This window comes from Bos javanicus, chromosome 2 (genome assembly GCF_032452875.1).
Source record: "Bos javanicus breed banteng chromosome 2, ARS-OSU_banteng_1.0, whole genome shotgun sequence".
NCBI lineage: Eukaryota > Metazoa > Chordata > Mammalia > Artiodactyla > Bovidae > Bos > Bos javanicus.
Window position 1 is genome coordinate 65,929,274 of NC_083869.1, and position 22,496 is coordinate 65,951,769.

The window sequence follows — 22,496 nt, forward strand, 5'->3', positions numbered from 1 at the left end:
TTTTGTTGTAGTAAATCAGAGTCATGAAAATGACTGTATGCTGAGTATTGTGAGAAGTTCTGCTAGTGAAGCATTGAAGCTGGGGGCGGCGTTAGGGATGCCCAACATAGAAATGATTATTTTTTAAAAATGAAAATTAAACAGTCAATATTAAGGAGCCTTTCTAATAAGAGAAGAGCATCCAGTCAGAGACTGGGGCTCAGGAGCACTCTGCAGTCACTGGAGGTCTCTGCGATGCAGGTTAGACTCCAGTCTGAGATGGTTTAGGGGCCTGGAGGAGGCTGGATGATTTTAGCAGTAGTATATATAGTGAGCTTGATTGCTGCCTCCACATTCTACATTGTTAAGAGGATTAAGAGTTTGTTCATATAAAATGAGAGCTTTACTTGTGACCTGTCACTTCAGGAGCTGTATGTGCTAGCTCTGTGCTTAGCACTTACAAGGGAACTTCAAAGTTGGCTTTGCCAGGTGGCTGAGCACTGCATTGTGGATGTGGGGTCTCCATGCCTCCCTCACTGAAAGGCCATGTTTGCATTGGAGTCTGGAGTGACTGAGTATCATGTTGGGACTAAGGGTACCAGCTGTGAGACCTGGCTAGAGGAGAAGAAGTAGATGTCAGGACAGCCACTCTGGGTGGAGGAACATTCCAGATGAACAGAAGTCTGGGTCTTTCAGGGGCCTCAACCATTTCAGGAATCAGTATAGGGATTCACATCTTCTCCATTGGTTCTCAGTATCTGTTGCCCCTTCCTCACACTGGGCTCCATGAATGGGCTGTGTCTTCTTCTCTCTTGTTGTTGTTGTTTGGTCACTAAGTTGTGTCTGACTCTTTTGTGACTCCATGGACTGTAGCCCGCCAGCCTCCTCTGTCCATGGATTTTCCCAGGCAAGAATACTGGAGTGGGTTTCCATTCCCAACCCAGGGATTGAACCCAAGTTTTTGCACTGGGAGGAAGATTCTTTACCATTGAGCCAGCTGGGAAGTTCCTGTTGAAACTCAGGTGTCATATATAAAATCCTCATATAGACTTATCTAACTTTCAGCATTGCAGGAGGAGGAGGGTGACAGGATCCTGTGTGGTGACGGAGCTGAGTCAGGGAGGGTCAGCTTCACAATTAGATGGCTTGGGGGCCAGGGGCTCTTGGCCTCTCCAAAGTTGTTCTGTGTGGTACTCAGTATTGGCTAGTTCTCTGCTCTCTCTCTTTTCTGCCCTGAAGACTGAGGAATCCTTATGTTGAGATGGAAGAACCATCAGATCCAAGGATTCTGGATCACAGCATTGCTACATGGAAGCCAGACACCCTGGAGATGTTCTTGGTCATGAAATAGTCTTTTGCAAGAGACAAAAATAAACAAAATTTTGATGTGAGATTTTGGAATTTGTTACCCAGCAGAGTCTACCCTAGACTGCCTAAAATACCTGTTGACTCAAGCTTTTCTGCTCCTCATCCTCTCACCCCCTTCACATCACTCCCGCCCCCAAGCCATGCTAACTATCCTATTATGATTCGATTGCCAAATTTTAGCAGTGTTAACCAAGCCTTCCATTAAGCCCCTTCATCATAAAAACCTAAGGAAGAGATTTCATTATAAGAAAAGGTGAAGAGGCCACCCTTTTGTTTAATTAGCGTTAAAAACTTTCTAAAATTACAAGTTATATTCTTCTGGTCCTAGGAATGACTGAGCACTTAATTAATCCACAAAGCAGTTGTATTCCTGTGAGTCAGGCAAAGTCCCCAGGAATGTCACTGTGCTACAGAAGGCAGCTTTCTCTCTCATTTGTCCACATTATTGAGTCATCCATCATCTGTTCACATGATCTGTCCATCATCCATCCAAAGTGGGGAAGAGCTCATCACAAACTTGGTTCCTCTATTTTAATGTCTTCTTTTTTAGCCCAATTTCCAGGGAGCTCCTTTTCAAATGCTAACAAGAAGAGATTAGCTTTAATAGCCTCTCTCATTAACTGTCTGACCAGAGTAAGAATGTCTTGAGAGACAGATTTCCCCTTCCACGTGCCTCTGATAACATCAAGGCACTATGCAGGATCTCTAGGTCTGCGAACGACCCCAGAATACAAATTGCTCTTTCAGAGGTATTTGACTCTGCTCCTAGAGTAACTATAATCTCAGCATGTCAGTTTTGACATTTCAGTTAGTAGGCATTGTGCATTTTTTATAAGACAGAGAATTAATGGTATGGAAGGGGAGACACAGAAATATCACCCAATGTCATTTACATCTGTTCTGTCAAGAGGATGAGCAACAATCCATCATGGAAGGTTTAAGTGCCCTCCTGCCAGGGGTGAAAACAGAGACAACAGGAACAATATTAAACTAGATGACCCCTTAAGGCCCTGTTCACTTTTAGGAGCTATAAATGGTTGTATTTCAGAGCTGGAAGTACCATTTTAGATAATTACTTCATATATGAGGAAACCAAGACCCACTGGGGGTGATGACAACTGTGATGGTGAGGTGGGTCTGGAATCTCCCTTTTCCTTCAACATTTAGTGACTTATCACATACCGTGTGCTAGGCTGGGACTTTTGTTGTTGTTTAGTCCCTAAATTGTGTCTGATTCTTTTGCAACCCCATGAACTGTAGCCCACCAATCTCCTTTGTCCATCAAATTCTCCAGGCAAGAATACAGGAGTGGGTAGCCATTTCCCACTCCAAAGGATTTTCCTGACAGAAGGATCAAACCCAAGTCTCCCGAATTGCAGGCAGAATCTTTACCACTGAGCCACCAGGGAAACCTAGGCTGAGGCTGCTGCTAAGTCACTTCAGTCGTGTCCGACTCAGTGAGACCCCATAGACGGCAGCCCACCGGGCTCCCCGTCCCTGGGATTCTGCAAGCAAGAACACTGGAGTGGGTTGCCATTTCCTTCTCTAATGCATGAAAGTGAGAAGTGAAAGTGAAGTCGCTCAGTCGTATCTGACTCGTAGCGACCCCATGGACTGCAGCCCACCAGGCTCCTCCGTCCATGGGAGTTTCCAGGCAGGAGTACTGGAGTGGGGTGCCATCCGTGGTAAAAAACATAATGTTTTTGACCATGTAAGGGCTCATGGCCTAGGTTTTCGTTTATGTCTCTCCTTACATCACAACAAATTGTTTCAATTTGGAAGTGCTTTCATTTCTGGACCATTTTTAACTCTGAGATGCAAGAGTGGCCTAATGTTTTTTACACTCAATATTCTTCCCTTAATAAGAATCACTCCTTGGATTTCAGTATTTCCTCTCTACCCAGTGTTATTAATCAAAACAGAAGTTCTTGGGAAGGATAATATATATATAAAATCCTTAACCCTTTATTGATAATTATTTTTATATCACTTTTATGAATGAGAAAATGAAGCTCAGAGAGCTTAAATTACATGTCCATTTTCCAGTAAATAATATGAATTGAAATCCAATGCACATCTGACTGATTCTAAAGCCCCCACTGTCTTCTTTATAAACTGCTTTAATATTCTAACTCTGCACATTCTTGGGGAATACATTCTAGAAAATCATACTAAATAGAGAATCTGCTTGTTCCCTTAATTTTTTCCCACAGCCTTTTCTTTCTTTCTTTTTTTTTTTTTTTAGTTAACTTTGGGGAATAGGTGCAATAAAATGGTAGGGATATTAACTTCTCTCAAGGTAGAAAAGAATGGTTTCAAGGTGAAAGGTCAGGGAGTGTTGGGAGCCTAGGATTCTAAATCTGTGAGTAAGAAGAATAACCAAAGAGGTCAGACTATTTGTTTGAGAACTACCCACAGTGAGTGAATTCTGAATGGCACAATGAGGCTTGTTGCTATGACACCAAATAATTCCATATTCAGTGCAATGGAATCCCCATTTGTGTTCTTAAAAAATTAAAGCAGTTTTATGGATATTAAATGTTTAAGTGGCTCCAGCAGCTAGAAAGAAAAATCGTCTTATGAATAAAACAGGCCAGTGCCTGATTGCTTGCATGAAAAGTATTTGAAAAATGTGTTTGCGGAATTCGGGGCTTGACAGCTTTTGTTTTATGGTGTGCAGTGATAGGAGGCAGTGGATGAGTGAATATATAAATGATGGTAGGTAAACTACAGAATGTAAAAATTTTGAGAGAGAAAGGAAATTTCTTCAATACATTTTTTGCCTGAGCACTTATTATGAGCTCAACAACATACAGGTCTTCGTGGAGAATGCAGAAATAGCCTCTGGTATAGGTTTTGCTTCATCCTTTTTTCATGTATTAGCTTGGAAGGCATTAACATATTTGGCTATATATCAAATCAACCATGAGGTTCTAATGTGTTAGCACAGTAGATTTTTTTAAAAATGTGGTAAAATTCACACCTGTTAAGTGTACAGTTCAATGAGTTTTGACAAATCTTTTTATTTGTATATTCACCATTACAATTAAGAGGTATAATGTTTCTATCACCCTAAAAAGTTCCCTTGTGACCCTTTGGGGTTAATCTTTCCCTCCCAGAGACTGACAACTGTTATTCTGATATTTTATTCCTATTATTTTGTCTTTTCCAGATTATTAATATTATATTAATTGATATTATGCTAACAGTATGTAGATTTTTGTGTCTGCCTCTTTTGACTAAGTGTTATGCTTTTGGAGATTCATTCATTTTTGCATGCATCACTGGTATTAATACATTTCTGCTTTAGTGCTGAGTAGTGTTCCATTGTATGGAATTGCCACAACATATTTGTCCATTTACTAATTCAATAACATTTGGATTTTTAGCTACTATGAATAAAACTTCCATAGAGAGTCATGTACAGATTTGTATGTGGATGATAAAATAAACATTTCTCACTTATGTAAGTGTTCAGTATAGGTTTTCACAATGGACAAACAGCTTTTTTCTCCTCCCACTTGGTAACTTGGGAATCTAGGCTTCTTTCGTTTTGTGGATCCCTAACCACCTAGGGCTTTGAACCTCTTTGTTTCCAGCCATTGGAAAGGAAGGGGACCTGCTTCTACTATCTCAACCCAGAAAGGACACACCATAGTCTTGTTTGTGTTCTACTGGTAAGAAGTGGACAAATGGCCACCCCCAGGATGCAAGGGAGCTGGGAATTTAGTCCCATATTTAGTCCCTTTATATTATGGACAGGGTGCATGGATTTTTGGTGGACTCATATCTGTTGATTACAAAGTTTATTTGTGCAGCAAATATTTATTGAAAGTCTAACAAATACCAAGCACTGAGCTAGGTGCTGGAGATAAACAAGTGACAAAATAAATAAGCAAACCCATCCAAAGCTCAAAAGAGAAAGCCCAGTCCTTAGTATCTTGAGTGTGTAGTTTGGTACATTACAGGGAATTATCATGTGTTTTATTTTCCTGGAAAAAGTTAATAGGAATGAAAGTGCCTAATCAGAAAGAATGGGATATGAAATAGATATGAGAATTATAAAATGGCAGTGGCAGATGAAGGGAACATCATGCCAAGTGGGTCAGGGAAATCTCCCCAGAAGAGATAAGATTCCACCTGAGTTCTTAAGGATGTTAGCAATGTGGGTACAGTAGCAATTTCAAAAGAGATAAATGATCCAAGAAAGGGAGTGGAAGGAGTGACATGCCTTGCATATGCTTTGCTGGAGGTGGATAAAGGCCTTTACCCGAATTCTCTGCTTTGCTTAGATGTCCACATACTGACTTTTACGCCCCAGTACAAGGCTCATTTAAGTTGCTTTCTAAGGAATTTCTGTTCAATTTGGCTGTTTTAATAGCTGCTGCTCTGTTTTACTGATGGTACTTGAATGCTTTAAAGTGTAAAATTACATACCCCATGGTGGCAAAGTTTTTCATAAATTGAATAAGTAGCCCTATCGCCTAGTGGGTGTTTCCTAAATATTAATAGCATTTTTTTCTGAACAAATTAAACTAGCAAGAAGAAGGTTACTTTCTTTCCTTTTACAGAGCAGTTTGGAGAGAGATGCTGATTACAAATTAAACCATGGACTGTGTAAATCTGGAGATTTATTAGTATGGTTGATTTCATATGTCATTTGCTGTTTGGATGTAGTGAGGGAAACAAATCTCTGATAGGTACTTCAAAGAAGATTTAAGACAGAAAATTAGGTGCTTATAAAATTATTCAAATGGTGGTAGCAGCAGCAGTCTGGGGGTCCATCACAGTAGCTGTGATCTGGAAGTCAGGAAACTGCTGCCCCCAGGACACAGCAGGTGACAAAAAGTGAGCCCTAGAGTTAAGACAGTACCTGCAGCCTCTGAAGAATGCCTCCACCTGTATTGCCTTCTAAATCTCGCAGCAGTTTACCTTGCTCCTAGAATCTATATTTCATCCACATTCTTAGACCTATGGGAGTATCTAGGAAATGTAGATTTTAGTCCACTTGTGATTTAGAGTGAATGTAAAAGAGGTAACATTACTAAGCACCAATTGACAACACTTAATCTAATTATCACACTTATTTTTCTGGTTCCCTCACTTTTGTTTCCTTTTATGGCAGCTAAACAGAAAATTTTATACAGAAAAACCATAGAAAAAGAGATACCGAAAGCATTATTATTATTCTTAATTTTAAACATGAGAATTCATATTCCTGTCTGATTGCTTTCTTATAAAAGCCAGTATTAAAAGTAATAACGATCCTTAGTTTTTCATGGGAATATTACATAGTATCAGATTCTGCTTCCTGGACCCACTGGTCTTCTCACACATTGCCTTGGCTGTGCTCCTCGGACAACTTTGTTGCATTTTCCACAAATAATTTTAAGTCAGCAATTGATGAGATACAGATATTGTACTGAAGATGTAGTTGTAAGATGGGGAAGAGGATTCATATTACATTCTATTTACTAAAACTGCTTGTTCAATCCTCATGTCTTCCCATCTAAGTTCCTCTTCCCAACCTGCTTTCTCCTTCTCTGGGAAGCTAAGAATCCTCTCTGTTGTGTCAAGAAATGTAGCCACCACCTTCCACTTACCTGTCTACTGCTCAGCAAAACAAAACCTGGACAGTTAGCAGAACTGTCATTATCAATCGTTCCGCATGGCCTTTTGCCAGGAAAGTGGGAAAATCACAGAGGCTTCTTTTTACCTTACAGCCTAAGTGGCTTTTCAAAGTCCTTGTCCAACAAAATAGTATATTCTTATAGCAAAATTCTATCTTAGAAAAATACGTTTTCTCTTTCTTGTTGTAGTTATTATAAAACTTTTTAGCTCTAGAACAGGGGGTCCAATAGCCAAAATTTTAGAGAAATGATCAAGAGCTGTAATTAATAGTATACTAAAAATAATAATTTTATGGCACAAATCTTTTTAAAGTTTACATTAATTAAATAAGACACTATAAAACTAATTAAAATGTCATTTAACTTAGATACTGTGATATATTTAAAAATTTCAGATTTGAAGCCCTTTTATGTCCCTCATTTAATTTGAACACTGCAATAGTATTATAAATACACAAGTACTATTATTATTTTTTATTGAGAGATGTACAACACGATTCCATATTTGTATGTATTGCAATATGATCACCCTGAAAAGTTAAAGATGTTTTTTTCTGTGGTGAGAACTTGTAAGATTTACTCTCTTGGCAACTTTCAAATATACAGTATAGTAATATTAACTATAGTTGCCATGCTACACAGGTCTTATTTCTTACTAGAATTCTGTGCTTTGGAATAGTGAGTTCTGAGGCTATAAAAATTGTGGCCAACTTATTTCCTTTGTTCACTATGGGGTATTATGAGGCACATTGCATCTATATATTTCTTCTTTATATATCGTATCTGATAGTCCCATCCCCATCCAGTTCCATAAAAATTGTGATAATAAAAATACCCAACTTTGACTGCCTACTTTGTGCTTTTGCTTTATAGACACTGTTGGAATCCTCAAAACATTACAAGCTCATAATACATGACATGTATGTATGTGTGGAGGATTATTCAACTTGCCTAAGAGTAGAATTTGTAAATGCTGAAAATACCATTCAAACCCAGAGTTTTTGTTCTTTCTTCTCTATCTTATTTCCTGTATCCTGTAAAACAGAATCCAACCCACAGTGATTCAATTCAATTTAACAAATAATTACTGGATATTAATAACATCTATCTCTTTTCAAAATGAAAATGAAATTTGTTAAATTGTAAAGAATTTCAAGATAGCTACTATAGTCAGTTGCTCAGTTGTGTCTGACTCTCTGCGGCCCCATGGACTGTAGCCTGCCAGCCTCCACTATCCATGGAATTTCCCAGGCAAGAATACTGAAGTGGGTTGCCATTTCCTCCTCCAGGGGATCTTTCTGATCTAGGGATCAAACTGGCATCTCTTGTGTCTCCTGCATAGGCAGGTGGGTTCTTTACCACTAGCGCCACCTGGAAAGCCCCTAGATAGTTACAGCAGAGTATTAAATTGACCACAGGGTCCTCCTTAGGTGCCCAAGCTCGTCCTGGGTGTTGGCTTGTGTGACCACCATCATACCAGGCTCTGTAGATACAAATACGAGTAAGATACCAACTTCCCGTTTGGGGAGTTTTCAGTTGTTGGGGGCTTGGGGGGTGTTTCTTTTTCGGAATTACCTATCAAGTCTGCATTATATTCTCTTGACTGTTCTTGGGGGTGACAAATCTTTTCTTTCTGAGGGGTAAGATTTCCTGAAATAGCCAAACTCACACAGCTATGAGTTTTGCCCATAATTTTGAGAGAGCAGCCTTGGTTGTTAGTAATGGCAACTTTTGGTTCTAAACAAAATGTGACTCTAAGGAAGGAAGCTTGATTTTTTTGTGAGACCTTGATCTAAGACTGGGCATATGTCCAATAAAAAATACTCCGAAAATACTGGCCTTGAGAATCAGGGCACACTCTCAGAATAGGCAGACTGTATTGAAAGTAGTGCTGATTTGATTTCCGCTAATTAGCAATAGAAGTTAAAAATATTATCAGTTTCAGTACCTTAAAGTCACACTTTATATGCTTGGGAGACTGTTTCCCTGGTATTTGTCTTAAAAAAAAATTTCCCCCTTGTCTGTATGAGTTCTGATATACCAGGCTTTTCTAGAGGCTGGTAATGTTGCAAAGAGACTAGTTCAGGAACGAAGATGAATGCACAGATCTTGTGAAATGATGAAACGATAGACTAGGATAGCATCCGTGAAGTCATTGGACTTTGGAGACTGTCTTTAACAAGGTTGGGGATCAAATGCAACATATTTGGTAACGTGCCTTGCAAAGGGGAGCACTAGATAAATATAAGAAATGGTGTAGCTTCTTCTCGTTTTACAAGGAACAAAAGCACTTCTCTCCCAGCCTGATCATCTGTCTTCCGACTTTACTTTTTAAGGTCAAGTTTTTGTGGGCTGGGTCCTGCTGGACCACTGCTAGGTCTCTTAGTTATAACCCAGCTCCTGTCTTCTCACCACTCCAGGAGAGGGGCCGAGCCCTTTCTTTTCTGGGTGATGAATGGGACCTGCCTAATTCCTTGGCTTCCACACTTTCTTCCTCTGAGTTAGAGACTGGCTGACTTACATTATAGATTGGGTCAGCTATGAACAAGGAGTGTGCTGGGAAAATGAAATGAAGAATGGACTCAGTTATTCTAAGGTTTATTTTCCCAACCAGGCAAGGGAGAACAGTTTCTCTAAATAGGTGGGACCATCATCAGTAGCTTGGGTAGCTGTCAATTTTAGTCATCTGGTGATCCAGGGTCTGTCTTTATACAATTGGAACCTGAGTCTCAGGACAGCCAGGGAATTCCAAAATAATCAATGTCATTCCAGTTATGAGGTTTTTTCTTCTCTCTCGATCTCTTTCACTCTTTATACAGCACTTTGGTTGAAACAGGTTGTAAATCAAAAGACTGAGACCATCCCTCTGTTTACTTTGTGGATGTGTGTGGATGTGTGTGTGGCTCTGATGTTCATAGTCTGGAATAATGTGCAATTGCTCAATTAATTAGAAGAAAGAAAAATACCTCCCTCAGGTCTTTTTTATTTTTTTCGGCATCAATTTTAGTTTGATTTGTTATTGTTAAGGTATCAGGAAGTCCTGAGGTAAAATGCAGTGTCATCTAATTCAACCATTAACAATTTGAGAATTTTTATTATTTTTTTAAACTAAAATCTTGTCTGCAGTGAGTCTTGCCATCAATTGACAAGCTTCTTCCAAAACAATCTCATATTTGTAAAAATTATTCTTCTATAGCTTCAATCAGTGCTTTAGACTCTTTTTTTTCTTTAAAATCATTTAGTTCAGTATCTTTGGTTTTCAAATTTTTTTATCTTTGTCATGAAAGATTCAAATAACACCAACTTGAAAATCTTGGCTTTGAGGATTTGATTTTTAATAGAAAACCACTGGCTGAATAATCTCCTCCTTTTTCTAGATAAACTGATTTCTTAGGCAACCTTGAGAGTTTCATTTCTCTTTGATTTCCCTTACCAGTTTCAATCTTATCTCTGGATAATCAAATCCCCATAAATGTAAAAGCCTTCTTTTTTGAAGTTGCTGCCATTGAAACCTTGACAGCTTTCTTATCTATGCCCTCAGCAGCTTCCTCAGTCCCTGCTAAGGTCCCATTGAAATGCATCTTTCTTTCTCTCTCTCAATGTGTTTTGATCCAACACATTGTATAATATCTGGAGATATGATAGTTGTATATATTTAACTTGCACTTTTTGAGAGACTGAGTTAAAAACCTCACTGATAAGACTTTTATATCAATCAACCAATCAATCAAAATATTTACTTAGCTGCTGGTAAGACTGGGTGCTAAGTCACACATTAGAAATCATGAGGCATGGTCCTTAGCTGTTTTTGAGAAAAAAATTGTGGTGTTGGAGAAGACTCTTGAAAGTTGCTTGAATTGCAAGGAGATCAATTCAGTCAGTCCTAAAGGAAATCAACCTTGAATATTCATTGGAGGGACTGATGCTAAAGCTGAAGGTTCACTACTTTGGCTACCTGATTTGTAGAGCCAACTCACTGAAAAAGACCCTGATGCTAGAAAAGATTGAGGGCAGGAGGAGAAGAGGGCAACAGAAGATGAGATGATTGGATGGCATCGCTGACTCAATGGACGAGTTTGAGCAAACTCGGGGAGATAGTGAAGGACAGGGAAGCCTGGTGTGCTGCAGTTCATGGGGTTGCAAAGAGTCAGACACAACTTAGTGGCATGGCTGAACAGCATGTACACCGCTAGAGGCTTGAATTACATCCCCAGAGCTCCAGGGGGAGGAGACTGTTGGCTTCTTTGCATTACTCTGCTTTGCTTCTGCTGTAGCATCTTCATCCAGTGAGACATTTGTGGTTGTTGGTTCCTCTGTCTATACCGTCAACTCCCCTTTATCTTCGGATATTCAGCAACTAGCACAGTGAAGGGCACCTTCAGTACTTCTGTCTGGATGATTGATGGAGGCAATGCATGTCTAAATGTTCTGTAAGTTCTGTTTCTACCCAGTTCTGAGCCCATACTCACTGTGTAGAGTCCTGTTAAAATGTAGTCCAACATCATCCATGGCAGAGATTAAATTTGTAATTTTCTCTATCTCTTTTTTTTAAACACAGAGGTGGCAGAGATTTTCCTGGGCTGCCTTTAGGTAAAATTATTCTATAACACCAGAGAAGGCAATGGCACCCCACTCCAGTACTCTTGCCTGGAAAGCCCCATGGGTGGAGGAGCCTGGTAGGCTGCAGACCATGGGGTCACGAAGAGTCGAACATGACTGAGCGACTTCACTTGCATTTTTCACTCACGTACTTTGGAGAAGGAAATGGCAACTCACTCCAGTGTTCTTGCCTGGAGAGTCCCAGGGACGGGGAGCCTGGTGGGCTGCTGTCTATGAGGTTGCACAGAGTCGGGCACAACTGAAGAGACTTAGCAGCAGCAGCAGCATTCTATGACACCCTTCCTTGCCTCCTTTCCATCCCAAGGTAAATAAACCTATGTTTCATACTTTTTTTTCCTTTGGAGAAATTAAATTTAACTATTCATAAAAGAGGATGGCCTACACTATTTTGGATTTCAGGGACCAAGGGAGTAGTATTCAGATCCTGAGAAGTATACCCAAGGGGATGGTGATTCTTTACCATAGCTGATTCTTGAAGCCATCTGGTTTCTAAGCCTGGTCTGTAGCCCAGGGACAGTACTGCAGTAACAGTATCACACCAGTGTCCAGGCTTCAAGTGAAGTGGGGCCTCTGTCTCACAGTGTTCTGGGGGAATCGATGGCTCCCCTGGCCTGTGCTTTAAGCCTCAGGAATGTCTACGGTTTGAAGAAGATGCCTACTATCTCTGGGCACTTCTTCCATGTCTGAAGTTTGGTGCAGACATCTGTAAATATCCCCAGTTACTAAGTTGTGGGTTCTGCTTTATCAATGGCCTCTTCATTTACTTGAAGGTACTTCTCATCAATTTCATGTTCTATATATAACTTTGAGTCTGGGGTTTATATTTCTTATTCCATGGGTGAAGAACAATGGTGAGTTTTGAGCTAAAGAAATTAGGTAAATGAAAAAGCCACAGTGATTGTTGCTCAGTTGTATCCAACTCTTTGCGACCCCATGGACTGTAACCCTCCAGGCTCCTCTGTCCATAGAATTCTCCAGGCAAGAATCTTGGAGTGGGTTGCCAAATTCCAGTTAAAATGTGATCACTCTAGGACTTCCCTGGTGGTCCAGTGTTTAAGAATCTGCCTTCTAATCCAGGGGACACAGTTTCAGTCTCTGGTCAGGGAACTAAGATCCCACATGCCTTGGGGCAGCTAAGCCCTCAAGCCACAACTACTGAGCCCATGTGCCACAACTAGAGAGAAACCCCTGTGCTAAAACTAGAGAAGCCTGCAAGCAGCAATGAAGATTCTGCGTGCCATGACTAAGACCTGACATAGCCAAATATTTTTAAAAAATGTGATCACCTCACTTCGATAGGATTAAAAGACTTTTTTTCCTACAGGGGAATAAACACGTTTATGAACACAGAAAAGGCACCAGCCTTCGCATGCTTCTAACAAAGGGGCTCTTGCCATTAGTATCCATTCTGAAAATGTCTGCTGCCCTGCGATTACTCTCCAACATCTCAGTATTTTCCTCATTTCTTATTCTTTTTATGGTCACATCTACTCATAAGAGAAGGAGGGAAGTTTGTTTCTGTCTCTTGGTTGTTAAAATTTTAAACTGAGGAATCTTTTCTAGGAGTGCCTGTATTTTAACAAGCACAAACCTGTAAACCAAAGAATTAGAGCTCCACGCACGAATTTTAAGTGTTGGCCAGTGAAACCTAAGATATTTTGGAATCATTAGACATTTTTGGTTCTCTTGAAATATCCTGAAATGTGGTGAATCATCTACTCCACCAGAATGATTTGAATTATTGGTGATCAGTGATACTGTTTAAAGCTTTCTTTGATGTCAAAATGCATTTTATAGGGGTTGATGTTAAATATCCTCCATGATATCAACCTCCATAGTATAGAATGTCTTGAAATGGGTCTTTTGGGAAACGGCAGCCCTAAATCTTTCATCTTTGTCACGTGCTCAGTGGCTGGAACTGAAGTCTGGAGAGGTCCCCAACATTGCAACCTGATGTTTATGTTTGAATCCAACTTGACTTCATAAAGTCCATGTTGGTTATAGGAAGGGAATACTGGGAGCCCCTCCTTCTGGCTGCTATTTGGATCTCATAGGATAGAGACATTAAAATGGCATGAAGGAAGCCAGGATGGAGTAGGTGGAGAAATCCTTAGCTCAATGCTTTAATCAACCCCTCTTTGTCCACTGGACCCACCATCAAAGGTCTGCTCCTTGTCACCTTGTGGGATGTCTCTAGGAGGTTCCAACTGTACCTGTTGAACCTACTCACTTTCTTTGTTTTGTCTTTGTTTATAGACTCTTGCTGGAGATTGGGTTCATCCTAGTTGGACCAGAAGTCTCCAAGTGGCCTTTGATGCATGGAAACTACAATTCCCCACAGCACACCAGCCCAAGCGCCTGGGCCCTCAGCTTGGAGAGAAACTGGGAGCACTGCTTACCCAAATGAAGAAGTCAGATCCAAGGCAGGAAACAGTAAGGTAATTGTAGTACTTTGCTATTGCTGGGTAACATACCAGTTTAGCAGCTTAAATCTATCATCTTGCTTTCTGTGTGTCAGGAGTTAGAGCATGGGTTAGCTGGGTTGTCTTTTCAGGGTATCTCCAGACTTAAAGTGTCAGCTGGAGATGCAATCTCATTTAGGCTCAGGATACACTTCAGGGTCACTAGTTGTTGGCATAATCAAAGAATCAAGTCTGTTTTCTCCTTCAAGGCCAGCGGGCAAATCTCTCTGACTTCAAAGAGGGGCCCAGTCTCACTTCTAAAGAGTTCACCTAATAGGGTTATTCCCACCCAGGATAATCTCCCCACTTAAGTTGATTAACTTAAAAAAAAAAAAAAAAGCCTAATTATATCTGAAAAATTCCTTTTCCTTGTAATGTAGCAATCCCAGGAGGGATTCCATCATACCACATATCCTGCCCATACTCAAAGGCAGGGCCTTATGCAGGGCTCATATGCCAAGGAATTGTGGCTGTCTTAGGAGCCATCTGAACATTCTGCTTATCAAAATGATGACAAGAGTGTGATCCCAGGAGTCAGGCAGTCCTGGGTTCAACTTCTGTCCTTGGTCTTTCCTGTCTGTTAAGTAATACTTGTTTTCTGATACCTGACCTATCAAATGAAGATAGTCATATTACTGTGCAATCTTGTAGAGATTTGAGGCAGTTTGTGTAATCATCTAGCACAGGGAGTCCCCCATCAGTAAGGATATTATGATAAGAAGGGAAGATACTGCTCTTGGTCAAGGAGAAGGGGGAGTAGATAAGCAGTAATGCTGATAGTTACGAGCTTAGTTGTTGTGGAAAAGTTTTTGAAGGCCTTTGGAATATTGAACTACATCTGCAAATCCATGTAAAGAATGGGAATTTACCAAGTAATAACTGGGCAGTTTCACATTTATGTTTTCAATTTGTTCAGCCTAAACCACAAAATTCAAACAAAGAAGATGTGAAAGTCTGGCCCAGACATTGCAAACTTGCAGCATCTGATGATAAGAATAGATAGAAGGAAAATGTTTTTCCTATTTTTGTAATAGAGCTAAATTTTTCTATTTATGAAAGTGATATATGCAAATTATATAATTTGGGAATTATGTATAAATACAAAGAAGATAACCAATATAGGAATTAGTTTGTTTCCTTCCAGTCTTTTCTCCTTGCAAAGTTTATATTATTAGTATCTTTCTATGCATACAGTTGGGCTTCCCTATGGCTCAGTGATAAAGAAATTTGCCTGCCAATGCAGAAGACACAAGAGACATGGGTTTGATCCCTGGGTTGGGAAGATCCCTTGGAGAATAAAATGGCAACTCACTCTAGTATTCTTGCCTATTGAATCCGATGGACAGTGGAGCCTGGCAGACTACAGTCCATAGGGTTGCAAAGAGTTGGACACAACATAGTCACTAAATAACTTGTGTACAATTACACATCCTTGTTATTTGTCTTAACATTAGATCATAAGCAAGTTTCTTTTTTTGACAACTGTCAAAACCATCATTTAAAATGGCTACACCCTTTAGGGGTTGCACTTTTGCATTAGTTTATGTGGCTATTTGATAAATATCTCTCTTTGCCAACTCGAATATAAATTCCATAAGAATATGAACCAAGTCTCTTGTGCATCACTGTTGTATCCCCAGCACCTAATGATACCTGGCACATGGCAGATAAACAATAAGTATTTGTTGAAAGGCTGAAAGAATGAATAAATGACTATATCTTGTGAATGTGTTATAACTTGCTTGCACTCTCTTGTTGTTAAACACTTGTTTCATCATTATAAATGAAGTTGCAGTGAGTACTGCACATAAAGCACTTCCCATGAATAAAATGGTTCCCCAAATGCAATGTACTTAATACTAGTACCCACCCATGAATGCTGTATCATTCCTGTAAGTGTCAAAAAATAGACAAACATCTATAATATTTTTGATGAGAGAATCTGGTCTCATTATGCTCTCTGGGTTTGCTGGGTATAACATAGAACATACTGGCTATGGATTAATAATTGTATCTATAGGTAAGACCCAAGGTGGGGATTTTGCAAAGGTGTTCTTTGTTTCCCTGGTGGCCCCCAAGAGCTTGGGTGGCATCTGGGTGTAGTAAGAGATGTACTTGCAGTTGACAGAATTCTAAAAATGGGTCCCAAGATTCTATGATTAATCTACAGGACCTATGAATATAATGAGCTGTTACTACCAAAATTATGTTGTGTTATAGGGCACGGTTGACTTTAAGATAGATAGATTAAAAGAAAAAGCTAGGGAATGAGATGCCCTTAAAGGCTCTGAAAAAACTCCTGCATGTTTCTTGGAATTTAGAAAGTCATACATATGTGTAGGGCTATGTGCATGCTCAGGGCTGTGTGAGTGCTGAGAAAGACCTGAGATAAATGTCCGAAGCTCTCACCTCTGGCTCACCTTGAAGTTCTATATAAATCTGAAATAAAGCTTTACTAAGGTAAAGTTGTCAGCTGGCTGGCTGATTGTTAAGATGTGCCCCAACATGCACACCAAGATTCTAAACAAAGGCTGAGACACCTACTGCTTTCAAGAGTTTAAAGAAATTTCTGTTTAATAATTAGCAACTACTAAGCTAACTGAGCAGACATTTCATTTACCAAATAAAACAGATAATACAAATTTTATAAAAATAGTTCAGAAAAGTCACTAAACAAACAACAATCAGCAATAATAACAAACTCTGGGAAGGAGGGAGAACAGTTTCCACGTATGTTCCATTTTCAACAAAAATTATGAGACATGGAAAGAAACAAGAGTGGATAGCCCAAACAGAGGAAATAAGCACATGATAGAAACGGTCCCTGAGGAAGCCCAGATGGTGGACTAAGTAGATAAAGATTTTAAATCAACTATTTAAAATATATTCAAAATAACTTAAGAATATCATGTTTATGAAATCAAAGAAAATATGAAAGCAATGTTTCACCAAATAAAGACTACCAATAAATATATAAAGGTTATTTAAAAAGAACCAAATAGGAACTGTGGAGCAAAAAAAAATACAGTAAGTGAAATTTTAAAAAACTTACTAGAAGGGCTTAAAAGCAGGTTTGATAAGGTGGAATAAAGAATCATTGAACTTAAAGACAGGAGCTGTCTTTCTGTTCACTTGAGGAACAGAAAGAAAAAGGAAAGAAGAAAAATAATGAACAGAGCCTTAGAGACCTGTGGTGTATTCAAATGTATGAACACACACAATGGGAATCCCAGGAGGGAATACAGCAAGAAGAGTAGAAAGAATACATGAAGAAATAATGGCTGAAATATCCCAAATTTGTTAAAATAAAAACAAAAACACTTATCCACACATCTAAGAAGCTCAGTGAGCTCCAAGTAAGACAACCTCAAAGAGAGTAACACCTAGACAAAACATAATCAAATTGTTGAAATGCAAAGGCAGAGAGAGTCTTGAAAGCAGCAATAGAGAAGTAACTCATCACTTGCAAGATTAACGTGATTTCTCATCAGAAACCATGGACAGCAGAGGCAGTGGGGTGATGTATTCAATGTGTTCAGAGAATAAGAATGTCAACCAATAAATCCATTGAATCTATCCTTCAAAAATAAAGGAGAAATTAAATCATTGTGACATAAACAAATTTGAGAGAATGTTGTATACAAAAATTAATTCAAAAATGGATCAAAGACCTAAATATAACAGCTAAAATATAAAACAGAAGGAAACACAGGTCTAAAGCGTCATGACCTTGTCTTAGGCAATGGTTTCTTAGCAATCCCACCTAAAGTTTAGGGAACCAGAGAAAAACAGATCAATGAATAGCATCAAGAAAATAGAAAGATATCCCCCAGAATGAAAGAAAATATTTGCATAAACACACACACAATGGATAATATACTCTTTTTGATATATGATGTAATAAAATATTTATATATAAAAAAAGGGAAAAAAAGGTAAATTACCTAGATGGGCTTTATTTAATCACATGAACCCCTTTAAAAGCAAATTTTTTTTTCTGGTTGGTGGCAGAAGGAAATGAGAAAATGCTATCCTTATCTTCCCTGATATGCAGAATCTTGTGTAAAGATTCAGCTGTGAGGCTGAGTCTAGAATTACCTCCCAATTGTCTTCTTCTGTTCCTTTGATTTCTTTTTTAAATTAATTTTATTGGAGTTTAGTTGATTTATGATGTGTTCATTTCTACTGCACAGCAAAATGGATCAGTCATACATGTACACATATCCCCTCCCTTTGGGACTTCCTTTCCATTCAGTTTCCCCACAGTGCATTGAGTAGAGTTCCCAGTGTTGTACAGCATGTTCTCATTAGTTATCTATTTTATGTGCAGGTGTGTTAAGTTGCTTCAGTCGTGTCTTACTCTTTGTGACCCCATGGACTGTAGCCTACCAGGCTCCTCTGTCCATGGGATTCTCCAGGCAAGAATACTGGAGTGGGTTGCCATGCCCTCCTCCAGGGGATCTTCCCAATCCAGGGATCAAACCCACGTCTCCTGCATTTGCAGGTGGGTTCTTTACTGCTAGTGCCACCTGAGAAGCCCCTATCTATTTTGTACATAGTATCAATATTGCATATGTATCAGTCCTAATTCTTCTTGTTCCTTTCTTATTTTAGAAGGACTGATGGGTGGATGTAATTAACTGTAATAATTTTAGAACTGTTTTGGCAAATATATCCTCAAAATGTGATTCTGACTGACTGGCTGACAATCTGGAGTCTCCACAGAAAGCCACTTACTAGAGGACTTCACCATTGCTCAAAATCTAACTTTCAGCACCCAACAGACTTGGGAAGCGGCCTTTGTCTCCACACTGGGAGTGGGCGGGAAGAGCAATAACCAGCCTGGTGGAAAATGATGGATGAGTCGCTTATGCAAAGTGTTCATGGGTACAAGGGAAACTTAATTAAAAATGAGAGTTTTGAATTTCGGATGAAGAAAACATTCTAAACACATCATAGCATTAAAACAATAATAGCAACCGACTAATCTACAACTTAAACAGGTATTTATTTAAAAAGGGAGAGAAAAAAGTGAGTGGCCCTTAGACTTTTTTGTAATGTAAAATGCCAGAGGAAAATAAAGCAATGATTACTGAAGTTCAGTGAAACAGGTTATGACCCCAAATTCTCTCCTTAGCCAGTTATCATTCATTTGAAAGCTACAAAAAAGAATACATGTAAGGCTTGTAAGACTTTAGACTATAGTACTTTTCACATTTTTAAAAAACTAAAAATTTCTTAACAGTAAGGGAAATAAATGAACTAGTCAAAATAAATGGAATAGAACAGGAAAAAAACATAAAGAAATAAGAAGAAAGATTAAAGACAATTTTATAAGTTAGAAAACAGAATACAGTTTATATTAAGTTCTAAAAACTTAATTTTGTAAAAAAGCAACAATATAGACAAAAGATTATGTAATCCAAGTATATTAAAAATACACTAGATTTAGCAATGACTATATAAGCAAATTAAATCAATTGTGCAAAAATAATTTTTAAAATACTAGCCCATTAATTTTCAGTTTCATTGAAATATATAATTTTTTGACAAATATCCAAAATTTGACGCATAGGATAGAAGTTATCAATATATCAATAACTCTAAAATAAATCTAAAGATTGAAAAAAATAACCCCAGGAAACAGGTCAGGCCTGGGTGGTTTCACTAGTGTTTTATGGTCTTTCAAGAGATATGCAATGCTGATATTGTTTAAACTTTGTAGAGCACTGGGGAAAAAAAGACCCTTGCAATAACTTTATTTTTGTAGGGATAGTGTAAGCCTTGTGGCCAAAACTTGAAAGAGGTAGCATAGGGTAAAAAGAAATGAAAAACTGTGAGTAATTTCTCTTTTATCCATGAAGCAAACATGTTGAATAATATATTAGAAATACAAATCCAGCAGTATAGTCAATGAATAATTCACCATGACTAAGTAGAGTTTATTTTAGGAAAGTGAGTATGACACAATATTTGAAAGTCTATTAATATAATTCATGATATTAGTAGGTAAAGGGGGAAACACTATTATCATAATTTCCAAATATGAATTTTATAATATTTAATATTATGATTAAAAGAACAAAATCTCAGTCTTTAGGATTAGGTGTGTCCGTCCTTAACATGTGGGGGCTGGGAGCTTGGTCTCAAGTGAACAGACACACCAAAGGCACAGTGGGTTAGATGAGGTCGGATGAAATAAAACAACACTTCCTAATGTCGTCCTTAGACTTCAGCACAGTTTTGGAAATGCTACTTTATGCAAATAGAAGTGAAAATAACAGCAAATGAAAGAAAAATGAAAATTGAAAAGGATAAAGTTATAATTTATAGGAAATATAAAGAGATTAATGGCTTCTGAAAAACCCAATATAATCAACTAAAACCAGCTATTGGACATAATAAGAGTTCAAAAGATTTTAATTTGTGTTTTATTGCATAACAATTAACAACTAGAAAACAAATTAGAACGCAATTCTGATTTATAGGCACACGGGAAAAAAACACCACCAACAGAACAGCGAATTGCCTGGGTCAAGGCTTAACGTGTCCTAAAGGCAAAATGGAACTCCACAACGTGGGTGTATCTGGCCTTGGGAAAAGAAAGATCAGTTTCAACTCCAGTTCCTCCCCTTACTAGTGATGTGACCAGTTGACTAAGCTTAATTTCATCCTCTTTAAAGCTAAGAGAATAATATCTCATGGGGTTTTATGAGGGTCGAATGAGACAATGCATCTGAAAACGTTCAATAAAATGCTGGCTTATAGATTGTCATTGAGAAAATTTCAAAACTAGTGGCACATGATAATAATCCATCCTGGAAAAAGTTAATCATCTGGACAAATTTGTATGCTAAATAAGTATACATAAGTATGTTCTATGTAGTTTTGTTTTAATAGAGAAAATTCAGAAATGACTTAATGTCGCAAATAGAGGATTGATGAAATATGCTATTATATAGGTAAGTTATTTAATGTTTACATTCATTTTAAAATATGACATGGTAATACATTCACTGATAATGTGAAGATTGTCATAATATGTCTGGTGAAAGGATGAGCAAATATAAAATTTCTGATCCTGTTTTGGTGAAAATTCCATATATGATCATATGTATTTTATTGTAAAATGAAAACTACAGGGATATACACTAAAATAATAGTAATGCTTCTCTATGGATTTTCAGATTTCAGGCCATTGCTTTTTTTTTCTTTGTATTATTTAGGTTTTTCAATAATTCTATAAAGAACATTAATTCCTTGTATTAGTAAAAATAGTAAGAAACAGATTGCTTGAGGGCTTCTCTTGCACACCGAAATCACTTGTCAAATCCTACAAGCTGACTCTCTCTCCTGACAGAGTTTAGGTAAAGACTTACCTCTTAGTCTTTTTCCTGATTCACAGTCTTTGGAAAGTTAAAGCCCACCCTTATATGATTGATGCACTTCTGTACCTGTGTCAAAATCATCATTCAAGAATTGCTGTGACTTGGGAACCATTGTCTCTTTGATGTGATTTGTGCATCTCAGCTCTCATCGTTCATTCAACAAATATTGACTGTGCATCCGGATATTCTGCCAGATGCTTGGTATGAGCTGTTGGTCCAGGGTCCTAGAGAGATCCAAGAAATAACCCTGTTCTTTCTTGGCTAGGTTTCTGAACCAACTGAGAAATAAGACAAAAGAGAGAGCACATTGAGAAAAAAATGTTTGCTAAAATTGTTCAGAAGACAGCTCATCTGACAATCGTTGCAGTCTGAAGAGCAGATATGCTTTACTAGGTCACTGCCTTCCACTGCTTGGGTGCAGAGGGAAGGGTAGAGTCCACATCTCACATGGACAGCAGTGTGGATGGATTTAAACCCCCCAGTTGAGCTCTGCAGATAGAAGACTCTCTCAGGTGACTTTTTCTAAATAAGGGCGAGGAAGGGAGTGGAGAGAAACCAGGTGTGTGATGCTACTTTGATTTTTTCCTATGGAAGGAAAAGGCCAGGGATAGGGACACCCTCCCCAGAGAGGCAGTGGTTGTCTAAAAAAGTAAGCTTCTAGCTTCAAAGTCATTCCGCCTATTCCTAACCACTGTTTTTTGGATATTTTCCTGGAATCCCTGGTGGGCAGTATAGATTTTTTCCCCTGGAAGACTGAGTGGAGGCAGAGAGTGCTATCAATTAAATGAACTTTGAGGCCACACTATGCTTACGGCTAAGCATTGATTCCCAGGTCTATTTCTCTTTCCAAATTATGTCTAGCCATATTTTTCAATATAGCCCACCAGAGATACAATAAAATTAAATGACAACATTAAGATACTCCTAATAATAAAATGTCAAGAACATAGAAATGCCCCAAATTGAATATAAACACCCTCCCATTATCCAATTCCTGGGGAGAAATTAGTCCAAAAATTAAATTGCTTTGCAAGTTCAAGTGCAAAGAA